Genomic DNA, 12746 nt, shown 5'->3' on the forward strand with positions numbered 1-12746 from the left:
CCCTTATTTTGTTCACAGCGGAAAACATTTTCTTCCTCTCCGACTTGATTTTTTCTTTTTATCTTTTCCCAGCGGTTTCTGCAATCGCTATTCGTTCATCGTTTCTTTTGTTTTGTGGCTTTCTCAAGGCGATTCGAGTACATCTCCATCTCTATTTCCATTCCTTCAAGTCTTCCACCGCAATTGCTGGGTTCAGGAAGCAACTGTTTCGCTCCATACGATATTGCTTTCTGGTTGGAGGTGAGAGACTTGGGTTTCGGCTGCTTTTATATGTGGGATGGCTCGTTCCTTAATCGTTTCCTATCGAGATAACTAGATCCCAGCCTATATGGGTACGATAGCACAGGCTACTTTTTACATTCTCCAAACTTTTTATCTCTTCCAAGGTTACCCACTTCGACTAGTGATAGCCCTATTCGGTGATCCCTATACTTATTGAGCATAAAACTGAAGTGTTGGAAACTATCGCATCTAATTTAACGTTTGCGGTTGTTTGGCGTTTCGAAGGAACGATGATCATAGATTTCGGCACTGTAAATCTTCAATATTCTATCTTTCTACTTTTAATTTTATTTCTATTTTTATTCTCTGAATGGGCTGTAATATGAGTGATGGATTATTTATCGTAGCATCGTAGCCTCACTGCTTGAAGTTAACCAACATTTTTTTTAATATTCTCAAATTGTATTACCTCTATTCTTGGTCTACCCCGGAAAGCGCCCTGATCTCGAGATTAACTAATTTATGAGAATTTTAATAGGCGTCCATTGAATGTGGCTATACGTTTTAGTCTTCTACTTTGGCTTGCAGTTTAAAAAAAGTAGTTTTCCTCTTTGCTCTTAAAGGTTTGTTGTCTTTTCTGAAGTCAGTCATATTTGCATTTTTACTGTTAATGAATAGCATAGAAAATTTTCATTCATTCTTTACTTATTGCGTATAATTATTAGTTGCTCTTAGGTATTGTATTTTTAGTTTAACATGTGAATTTGGTTGCTTTTTGAATAGTAAAATTTGCCTTTCTTTGTTAAATATATCTGTTTTCTTGAACACAATACCAGATATAATACTGACGCACATATCAGTCGACAAAATTTCAAGGTATCTTCGTCTGATCCCAGGGTAATGTGTATAAAATTGTACCTTCCTGATTGTTTTACAAAGCATTCCAACCGCGTTTGCATTCCCATGTCTGTCATAAAGGTGATCAAGTGTTTTCACAGCGTGGAGGAGCACTTGGTATTGTAATTACTGTTGTGCCTTTTGTCCTAAACTATTTTCAGATTTTTTAACTTGAGCTATCCTAAAAATTTCTGCAATGCCTCCAGTACGGAATATTAAATTTTCAATATTTTTTTGTGAAAGAAAAGAAGTTTCCCATTTGAAATTTCTAAATATGCTTTATAGTTAACATTGAATAAGTTGTTTTTGATTACTTCCTGATTGTGAAGCGGTGAAATAATTGAACAAATTCTGTTTCCATCCCTACCTGTGCAGAAGGACCACATTTTTACCACTCCATCGGTCATGTTACCGGTTAAATTATTCAAAGCTATTGGAAGAAAATTTGACGGAAATTGAGTGCACTCTTGTCAATAACCACCTTAGTGTCAACGTAGAAAAATCATCTCGGGGAAAATTAAACTGAGGTACAGCTTATAAAACAATTTAAGTTTACTAGAACAAGACATGGTGATAACTTTACGGAGTCACCCGCAATTCACTACTTGTGCGAAAATTTCAAAGAGAAAATATCATTCGTATTGTCTGCTATAGTTCACAACTTTCTACAGAGGGGAATGATGACTCGGTCGCTTAACTATTTAGAGCAGTCGACAGGAAATCAGGTTATAAAATAGCTGGAGGTAAATTGCACATGGTAAAGGTGATTATTGACAACGGCATATTGTTTTTGCACAAGAAATTTCAACCTTCAAGTGTATTATATCGTTCACTATTAACTGCATCGCTTCGCTAAATCGAGCTCAATAATTTTTTTGTGTCCCAGTCAATAAAGGGTTAAATTGCTCTCGCGTACTGATCACTTAACGCTTAATTACATTCATAGAGATCCACAAAAGCGAAGTGATTGAGTCAATCGATTGATTCACCCTCGTTCTTTGATCCTTAAAGATCGAATCTTTGAAAAGGAGGATTTTTCACACATCTAGTCGGGACGCGAAAAGGTTCAAAGCCGGAGTTTGACGGTCGTCGGCAGTGCTCAAAATTGGGTTAAGGCGCGACGACAGTGTTTGTGCGTGGAGTTGGTGAGCTCACCGTCCTCGTGAGGTCGTTGAGGGTCCCAGATGCCACCACCAACCCCCTCACCCTTTTGTTTGTCCTTTTTTTCCACCTCCGCGGAGAGAGAACCCCCTCTGAAGTCGAGCCGTGGTTATCCTCTTTTCGCGTTGCGTCGACTCACCCTCATTTGTTTCGCAATGTGTTTTCGCGCAGAGTGGATGCGGGCTTCGCCCTTTGATGTGCAACGGAAGCGCGTGTGTGTATGTGTTGTATTCACTTGTGTTATTTCGCGAGTGCTTTCCCCCTGGGCCGCAGCGTGGCGTGGTGTGGTGATCATGGGCTCTTTCCATATAGGTATTCCCAAGCTTTTTCGTTGCAATTATTCAGATTTTGATGGAATGTGAAACGCGATGAGAGTTTTCCTTGTTCTCTTTGTTGCAATTGCATGCCTACCCTTACATGCGTGTACATTTGCTGTTATCATTCTGTGGCTTTGACCTTTTTGTTGTATTACTTATTATTAGTGATTACAAGGTAACTTGTTACATGTATTGAAAAAAGCCATGGCTAGTGGTGATCGTACCACGGGTCGAGTGAGAGATCATAGGATATAAAAGAACAATTCTTTGTTTCAAATGATTTCATCATGACATTACGGTGGAGTACCACAACTTTGCTATCTTATAATGATGATACTTTCCATCCTTGCTATCCAAATATTTTATCAATGTGTAGTAATTCACTCTTTTCACTATAGCTCACTATAGTACATTTCTTTTTTTTCTTGGTCTCTAGTTTATATGCATTAAAATAAGAACTACCGACTTTTAGGCCATTTATACAGCAATATGATGAATAAAAATTGGTGAAAAGGTAAAAATAAATAATTATAACATTGCAACATAGCAGTGAACAAACGAAGCAATTGCATATAAGTTATGTTACATACATTTTCTTGGTTTGTTTACTTTAATTTTAAATCTATTGGTTTTAATGTGCTTTTGGATATTTTTAAACTTGTAAAATTAATTTTTAATGCTAGATCACTTTTGTGTTTACTCTATGCTTTCATAGCATATCCCTATAAAATGGAAAATAAATTTATGAATCGCCGGTGAATACATTCATTATTGTCCGAGGAAGACTAGTATTTTGAAATTCTCTTTTTTTCGTTGCGATTATTCTTATTGAAGTCACATGAGCCGTAGTCCAGGCATCTTTATGCCTTTTTCATACTTGAGTACGTAAAGTACTTTATTCAGACTTTATTTATAAAACGCGTTGGTGGGCGACTCTATGGAAACCTAGACGCTGAGAAGTGTCAAGGGGCAGGAGGTGGGCCAATAGGCTACTCGCCGCGAACTTTAAATTACGGTAGGTACGCACTAGGACGATTAAGACATGTGCCTCCGCTCGTTTCTGTTCTAGCAAAAGATTGGACGAAAAATCTGGTTCATTGACTCGTAATGCTGAAGCAATCTGAGATTGATATCGAACGAAATTCCTAGCTGTCGTTCGAATTGGTGATGCTAACCCTATCACAATTGAGAATTCTCAATTAATTTAGACAAAGCAAATTCGTTGGCATTCCAGCAGGGCCACCTTACCGGAAGATTTCCCATTCAATTGATTCAAGTAGTTGAAAGGAAGAGTGCAAGGAGCTTATCACTTAAATCTCTAAACGGGATATTATTCCCGTGGTTTAAGTCCTTCCGCTTTCCGACCGGACTCGATCCTGTCTTATTGGGATAATTTGTGCGGGTGGCCAAGTCAAAGAGCCTAGATCATCCAGCGAAGTAGATTTCAATGTTCAGCCAATTGGAGTGAATCTGACTGAATAAATATTCAACGCTCCTTTCGGCGAGAATCTAACTAATACACGATGTCAACAATTTCCGGAGAAAAATAGCGGTAGTAGGATTATTTCAAATATATACAAGACCTGCACTTAGTTGATGTTCCGTGGCTAGTTAATCAGAGACCGTTTCCAGATCGTGAACATTGTGTCTGCGTACGGGGTGAGGGCAAGAACTCGCAGCTAAAAGTAGGAATGAAGCGAAACAAGTCTAGTCTAAATTATCTCCGCCGTGCAGTTACGTCGAGCTGGAGAGGCGGTCGCTGATGGTGTACGTGAGTTCAGGTCAGTTTAAGGGGCAGAGAAGGGCAGGGCACTCCGGCTATCCACGATGGAGCAGCCGTTGGTGTATCCACGCCTGGTTGGCTGGGCCCGTAAAGCCGTTCGCGCGCGAGGGAGCACGTTGGATTGATTTCCCATCAACCACTGCGCCTTAGGCGAAGGAAAAAAAAACAACATCGCGACAGACAGCTGCATTACTTCACGTGCGTGAGAGAGAGCCTGATTGTTTGTGCGAATTCTCACTTCTCTCTCCATATACGTATTTCCCTCTCTTGCCCACTCCAACAATTACTTATGCTTCTCCTGTCATTTCTCGCTTTTCTTCCACTAAAACAATTGAAGGTGCGAAGATGGCGCTAGTGAAAGACCGCCATATTTGTTCCACTCAATTGCTGCATTATTAGTCAACGTTCTATTGTATTATTTAAAAAAATTTTAATGTCATTTTAATATTTTTTATGGGCGATTTACTGATAAATACGCTGGTGTCATTGCTGACATAAGGTATCGATAATTCATGTGGGTAACCATGAAACAGATAAATACTTGTATGAATGTAATGAGAATGTAAATAGTAACCCCTGATACCGTTCCCATATTGGCTATTGGCTAGAATGTTGTCATCCATCAAGAAATATGCCACTTAAACTTTTATCGAAGAAATTTAGCGGCCCAATATTTCCCTTTAACTTTTAACTTAATATATCTCAAAACGTCTTATCTTAGATTTTGACGAATAAATATATTTTACTGACCAATCAATCCTCTGCACAATTTTAAAATGGTATCTCGGGTCCCCTAATCGCATGGCAGTATATTATCTTTTAAAATCCTGTGCTGCGTTGTTTTATGCATGGCATGCTATGCAATACTTATAATTAACGTGAAGGCAAGGTTTCCCTTTGCATTAAATGAAAACAATTATGTATTATGTCAGCATTTTTTTGTCCCATTTATGCTGAAAGTATAATTTATAATGATGTTCCTGCGAACAATCTTTAAAATGTCTGTCATTATATAATTTTTAAATTTATGAAGTTCTAATTAAAATATTGCCCTTTACGATCCTTTCTATTCCATTTAATTTACAAAATTATCTTATAACTTTGAGTGCACGATATACCGCATGTTTACAAGGCAATGAGAAATTAATGCGGCACGCGTTTTGATTGCAACGTACGACTGGGATAGGATTCAGTGGATAATATTACCTGTCTTCCACCCGAGGCTGTTTGCCTGAGGCTCGAGACCTGTGCGATATAGTGGTATGAATCATGTTAGACATTCGTCGTAAGTGTTCCTTATCCTGCTCTCATTGATTAAGCGCTGTATATAGTAGGTACCTGAACGTAATCCGCTCCATAGAACAGTGACACAGCTGGAGGCGAGGCTCAAACCCTAGATACTGGGTTTGCCAGGACTGTGAGTATTACGTCGTCGTAAACGCATATTATGCCTTAATTAACCCAACACCGTATACTTGAAATTTCCGTCCAAAGGTCGTTGGTAAACCGCATAAAATATTTTATTGGCCCCATTTATTGTTTCATAAATGAAAAGGAGAAGCGCTGGGACTTTTACTGGCCAGTTCTTACAATTTTTGTTGAACGATACGACGCAACATCGTATACCTCCGTTGGTTGTTGAGATAATAATTCACAGAATCGTGAAGTCGCACGATTTGGCCAAAAGTAAAAGTGATCCTGATCGGTGTGAAAAATTTTCTCTCGACGCATTGCGAGGTCTAGATCCGAAAAATTATATTTTTGGAAAAAAATCAACTTTTCAACCCTCAAATGTCCCCATAATAGAGAGAACTGGGTGAAGTTGGGAACGCTGTAATGGGAAGTAAACTTAGCGTTTGACAAATTTTCCTTGGGTTTTGCGCGATTTCAGTGGTGGTCCATTCTATGACTTTTTTTCGTATCTCGTCTCGTTCACTCCAAACATTTGTATGAATCAGCCAGTTAGGTAGTGGTCGCAAAGTAGGTTTCATGGTATGTGCATGCGCAATTTGAATTTCATGTTGGGTGGGTTGAATATATACACGTTGCCTTCAATCTGTACGCCTGATGACTACCGTCCTAAACGTAGTTAATGTCTTCAGTAACCTGAATTCTTGAATGCTCTGTTAATTTCTTCATTTAAGTCGTCCGACGCCGCGTTTCCAACCTCCTTAATTCTTCTTGCTCTAAAATAACGTCTGCCTTTTTATTGCCCCTGCTATCCACTCGTATTAATATTTATGATCTTTCTTTCATTCAAACACTGCCTCCAATGACAAGCACCTACCCTCTGAAATAATCCCATACCTTTCATTTCCCCCTCTTACCCGCTTTCCCATTCGTAAAACTCACGTGCTAAATCAAAACTGCATTCCGTCTTTCCCTCTCCCTTTTATGGAGATAACGTTTTTACAGAAGTCGTACCGTTTTCAAAATTACTCTGTTAACCCACCCTTCCTTAGATATCCCCAGGCCCTTAGCTACATATTTTATTTGAATTTTATTTTAATAAGAATTTTATATTTGTTAAAGCTGCAAAATATAAGTTTTGTTTTCAATATAAAGGCCAAATCGGCTGTTTTTGGAATGTATAAGTAAATGAAGAAATAAATATTATTAAAACTAAATGTAACATTAAGGCTATCTTTGCCCTAGGGTCAGAGGTAAGCATGCATGTAACACACAGCGATAGAAAACTTATGAAACCGGAGTTAATGAGTTTTCTATTGCTGTGAAATTGACATTATTTTATAAATGCGAGAATTAAAGTAATGATACTTTGCAGTATTCCACATCAATCTTTATTTCAAAGGACTTCATGGGCATGCTTTACTGCACTGCATCAGGACTTAATGCCAATCAGTCAATGAAATACTGAAGATGCTACATCTTCACTCCTTTGAAATGAAGATTTTTATCTGGAAAAAATCCACATTACTTCATTTACTAAATTGGGTATTCATCATGTATTTTATATTCACATTTTAATATTAATTTCATATTTCATTTTCATATTAGTAGAAGGCCTTGAAGGATATTCAAATGTCTTTTCCGTCATTTAAATATCCCAATCCTACCTCTCACCTCGACCCTATCATCCAACTTCTACATCGACTGCTTCCTCTTACTCCAAGAACTTTCCTTACGTCTACCCTAATTTCCGCGAATCTTTCTTCAGATTGCACCTGCCACAGTTACTGCTCTTTGAATCTAGAATTTGAAAACGATCCCTTTAGATTACGGTGTTATCTTCTGAGAGATACCTTCCCCTTTAGCGGTTGAAATAGCCAAAATTAAGTGGCAAAGTTTCTGGCAGTTTTTGACCTTGTTGCGCTGAAAGACTTCTTAGGAAGAATCGATTATAATCTTGGTTGAATAATCTAAATTAGATGAATCCTACTCGAAGCGAATTTACTTCCTATTGCTTATCGCATTGTACATCAATATAGGTTCGTATTATACATGAATGTAATTACAGGCTCATCAGGAATGAAGAGGTTTTTAATTTGATACATTGGTGCATTTACTGTTTTTTTATTGAATTTATTTAGGGTCATAAATTTTCTTCGTTTTTTAAATACACACCTTTTCCGTATAGAATACTTTTTTATAATGTCCAGCGTTACACGTGAAGGTAAATTTGAAGGCATCGAAAGATGCATTGTTGTATTAGCGATTCGCTTTACATGACTTTCCTTGCAAGTTGAAGTAAGTAATTAAATTCTCTTGGGCACTCTGACTGGTAAGAAATTTAAAGACACCTATCGATTCGGGTCCGAATCTGTCACTATGTACATTGGTTAGTAATTTTATCATAAAACACTAATAAAAATAGGCTTCAAATCCATCTCAAATGTGGGGGTTCGAACATTTGTCGCTTTTTTTAAGTGAGCTGACTGAGCCAGTTTAGAGTATAAATTAATGGCGGGAAAGTGTTATGAAAATTTTCTCAATGTCGTGTTGTGCAAAGTTGGTTAAAAAACATCAGTAGAGACAGTTGCGACAACTGGAGTGATGCCTTTTTTCAAAATATACCTTACAGGATCATAAAGTTTAAAGTATACTTATGCTGGAATTTCAGCTACCGTGTCCCTGTGCGGTATATGTATCGCATGCAAATTTGGGTATTGTCATGTGAAAAACTTTAGACTTTCCCAAATTTAGATTTTGAGGAATATGCTTTGTTTTAGCATAACATAACACAGCATATTTTTCCTCTTTTGATGGGAAAAATTGCGTAAGAGGTTCACAAATATTTCAGCAGGAGCAGGAGAATTGATACTTGAGAAATATATTTCAGTAAGGTTCAAAATATTCTGTCTCGAGTATTTTCTTAACATTTTTCGTATCAAATGCTGGTTTTGCGGTTCATTATTAATATAGAATTGAAATCAAAGCATATTACTGAATTTATACTCGTGTAAGTTAAAGTGAGTTATTAGGCATGATGGTCTGATGGAAACAAACGTAGAAGGGCAGGTGGAAGGGAAGAAGGGCAAGGGACGACCCCCAATAAATTGCATAGGACAGGCTGTAAAAGATGCAAAAGAGAAGACATATGTCAACGTGAAAAGGCTGGTGGATAGGGAATTAGAATGGACGGCTGCTTCAAACCAATCTTAGGATTGTTGACATGTTAAGTTGATGATACTCGCTCGCCGCTTGGAGCGCTGCTGTGCTTGTTTTGTTTGTAACCATGTGCTTCACAAAAAGGATCGCGAGTCTATAGACTGTGGCCGCGTCCTCTAGTTCTTGCCAACTGTCTGATCGTCATATCACGTCCACGTTTCTAAAACCCAATAGCATTAGCCTCCGATCCGTACCATTCCGTTGCAAATATTGTGCGAAAGAAACCTCGCGTATTTGATCTGCTACTTGACCGTTCTTGCAGTTGGAGCAGCTGGATGTTTATATCGTCGCAAAAAGCGGGCGCGTCCCGATTCAACATATCCTGCTCCGCGTACCTTGGTTAAATCCTACGTTTCTAGAGGGAGATATTTGGAGTAAGAGGTAATTAAATGGAAGGAAAAAAGTGTAGAACGCCATGATATCGTGCTCAATCAAAGCCACTCAGCTTTCTCGGTTTCCTCGATGTTAGTTGATTGAAGTCAATCTAGCTAAGCATCCGGGATGAAGAAGTTGGCACAAAAGCAATATTTGCGATAGTATTATTCTAGGATTTGCGTAGGTACTTGGCCAATACAATAGTTATCTTTGAAATCCCTTGATACATATTTATATTAAACTGAACTTCCATATGGTATGAGTCTGAATTTATTTGATTTTCACCTTTGCCTACTTCTTCAATCATATTATTTTTTGAAAATGATACGCTATCCCTCTGTGCTATAAATTATATTTTTCCCCTTTTGAATTATATACGCCTATATATCCATCTTATTGCTCCATTTATGCCTCCTTCCAACGTCAATTCATCTTTTCCTTTTCAATATCTGTGCTGGCGTCTGTGCGGGTCAGCCTAATATAATACATAAGAGATGGAACAGATTTGTTCTCAAATCGGGGAAGGTCTTTTCCTCTTTTCTTATTTTCTGCAATAATTCATTGATCTCCTGTCTCATTTAACTGGAATTGCGAAGGATTTTATGAATGGAGTTGCGAAATGTCACTCCCGTTTGAAATTTTAAATTGTCGTGAGATGGACTATTTAACTCTGTCATAAGTAGGTACATATTTGTTTTTAAATGCGGACCGTGTGAAAATAGTAACATTTTCCTATTGGCACGGTAGAAGAGCATATATTCTCCGTATGTGCGAGTTTAAGATATCCGAAAGGGCAATAACTTTGTACCTGTTGAAGTTAAGCTATTTGAATGAAGCATTGAGGCAGAAAATATAAACATGAGGTTAGGTATACTTGGGTATCTTTAGCATGAAAGATGAATATCAGGAAGCTGCATGGTGGCACTTTATTTTTCTTTATCATGCTCCTCGCACAGGTTAATATGGAAAGTATCATTTTTCCTATATTGCATAATCGTACATTAGCATAATTGAATGCAGCGATGCCCTCATTATGGAATATGTATTTCAGTTACTTTCCAAGTATTGTGCTCCTCAGAAGTTGAAATCATATATTATTTGCCTATAAAGAATGATCGAGTACTATAGTCTCCACAAACAAATAATTTGATGTTTTCAATGTCATTGCTCAACTCTTTCCTCCCGATGATTTGGTATTTTGTGAAATTTGAATCTCAGCTCCTTACCTTACCTTTTTGATCAAATTCTCTTTACGATGATTTGGTATTCTTTCGTATGCTTTTATTAATGGCATGGTTCAAAATATAATGGATGCAAGAGTGCATATGTATATGTGCTTTTTAGTGTCCTAATTACTTCAACTACTCAGCAATGTTACCCGAATATCGTTTTTTATATATCGAGGTAGAGTTCATCCCGAACTAATCCACAGGCGTGTGAATTTCACACATCCAGCTTTTTATAGGTGACCTTGTACTTCGCGGACTTTTGTCTGCGGGCCTCCTGGGATTTGAACCCGGTTCCCCTATATCAGCAGCCATGCACTCTTTCCTCTAGGCTTCCACGTTCCCTTCCCAATATACTTTTTATGAAATTTTTTAAGACTAGTTGTATTTAATGTTGGCTTTAGGTAAAAAGGGACTACAGTTCCGTGCAACATGCTGTTAGCGATTGGCAATTGGATGCCTTATGTGCAGTAATTGAAAGTGTATGCTTTTAAAATCGTTTCATTTGAGAGACAAGGAAATAGTCATGGCGCTTCATTGTTTTTTTCCCGATAATTTATCGATGCCTTCACCATGTTTTTTTTTAATTCTTTCTCGAATATTTTTTATCCTCTCATTTTTGTACCCCTGGTGATTCTTTCTCTTTGATTGCTTTCCATATTTTTTTTCTGTTGAACGCTGCTTCGAGGTATCGATGATAGACCCTTTGTGTATGTGAGGGGCTATGAACTTCTCTACGAGATGTGATGCGTGATTTGCCTTTCATCAGCGCCACCGAGTCCTTCTCCTAGCGATGCTTCCACTTTGAAGAAAATAAATTGGTTCATATAGTTAAGAGGACATGTTTTTAACAGATTGTATTAAATAAAATATCCATATCAGCCTAATGAAGAGGAGAATCCAGTTTAGGTGATAAAAATCGTCACTATTCGGAGAGCCATCTTGTTCTGGGGGTGTTAGATTCAAAATTTAGCTGGTAACAAGCGAATTTGAACTGAGCGGGATCCTGGTGGACGCTAAAAATGGCTGAATAAAACGACGTTTAAGATACAAACGCCATATTTCATTCACTGATGCATCAAGCCCTGTTCTTCGGAGCTTATAAAGACAGAAAAAAGGACCCTCTTTCGAATTTTATCATTTTTCGTGACGAATTACTCCTTTGAAACGAGCGTTATTATCTCTAAGGTTTCAAGGTACTCCACGTACCTAAACCACGGTCAACAAGTTGCTGTAACTCCTATATACATTTTTTTATCTTTTATAATGGTTCATTCTAAAGTTAATAAGGAAAGTCCCCAACTTTAAAGGGCAGGTATATGTTTTAAGGGAGCCAGCACTATGTACCCTGAGGTTTTCAAGATAATAGAAAGCATTTTTTTACAATTTATGCGTGACTTTGTGCGTGACTTTGTGCAATAAAATACAAAAGAAAGTTTCGCGATCCCTCAAAAACTAATATGGGCGTATAGAAGACGTTGCATATTTTTAAACGAATTATGGTGAAAGTCGCTGGATACACGGAAGCTACACGCTAGGCGTATAATTAGATGGCTTGAGATATTCAAAACAGATATCTTCCAGAGCGACATAAGGAACATCATATTAGATCCTCATTCTGTTTCCAGGACATACAGACATGGTGAATTTATAAAGAAATTATTGGAAACAGATAGCCATAGGAATTCGTTTTCCCTCGATCAATACAGGATTTAATCAAATTCTGGGTGGAATGTCTTACACGGACTTCATTTTCTAACCAACGGCTGAGATTTGAACTCCACCTGCACACAAGTATTGAAACGGGAAGTGGTCTAGTATCTGGAAGTTGAACAAACGACAGCACGAGTGGGAGTTGTTATTTTTGAGGAGCTTATGGTATTTGAAGATAGCTTCCAAATTAGAGTGGAGATTGTTTGATGAGTGCATAAAAAAGTTATCACGTAAAAAAACTGAATGTTTTATTCTCTCTGGGAAGTGGGACGAATGAGTGTTTTTGAATAGTTAATGAAAAAGAGGTTGTCTTAATTTGAAATTATAGCGCCACTTTAGGTTTAATCTATTAAATTTATTTATATCTCATCCACATAACTCTTAATTCAAGTCCCTTAGTTAAATTTGACGAGAAAGCTACTT

Source organism: Ischnura elegans, chromosome 11, assembly GCF_921293095.1.
Source record: "Ischnura elegans chromosome 11, ioIscEleg1.1, whole genome shotgun sequence".
Lineage (NCBI taxonomy): Eukaryota > Metazoa > Arthropoda > Insecta > Odonata > Coenagrionidae > Ischnura > Ischnura elegans.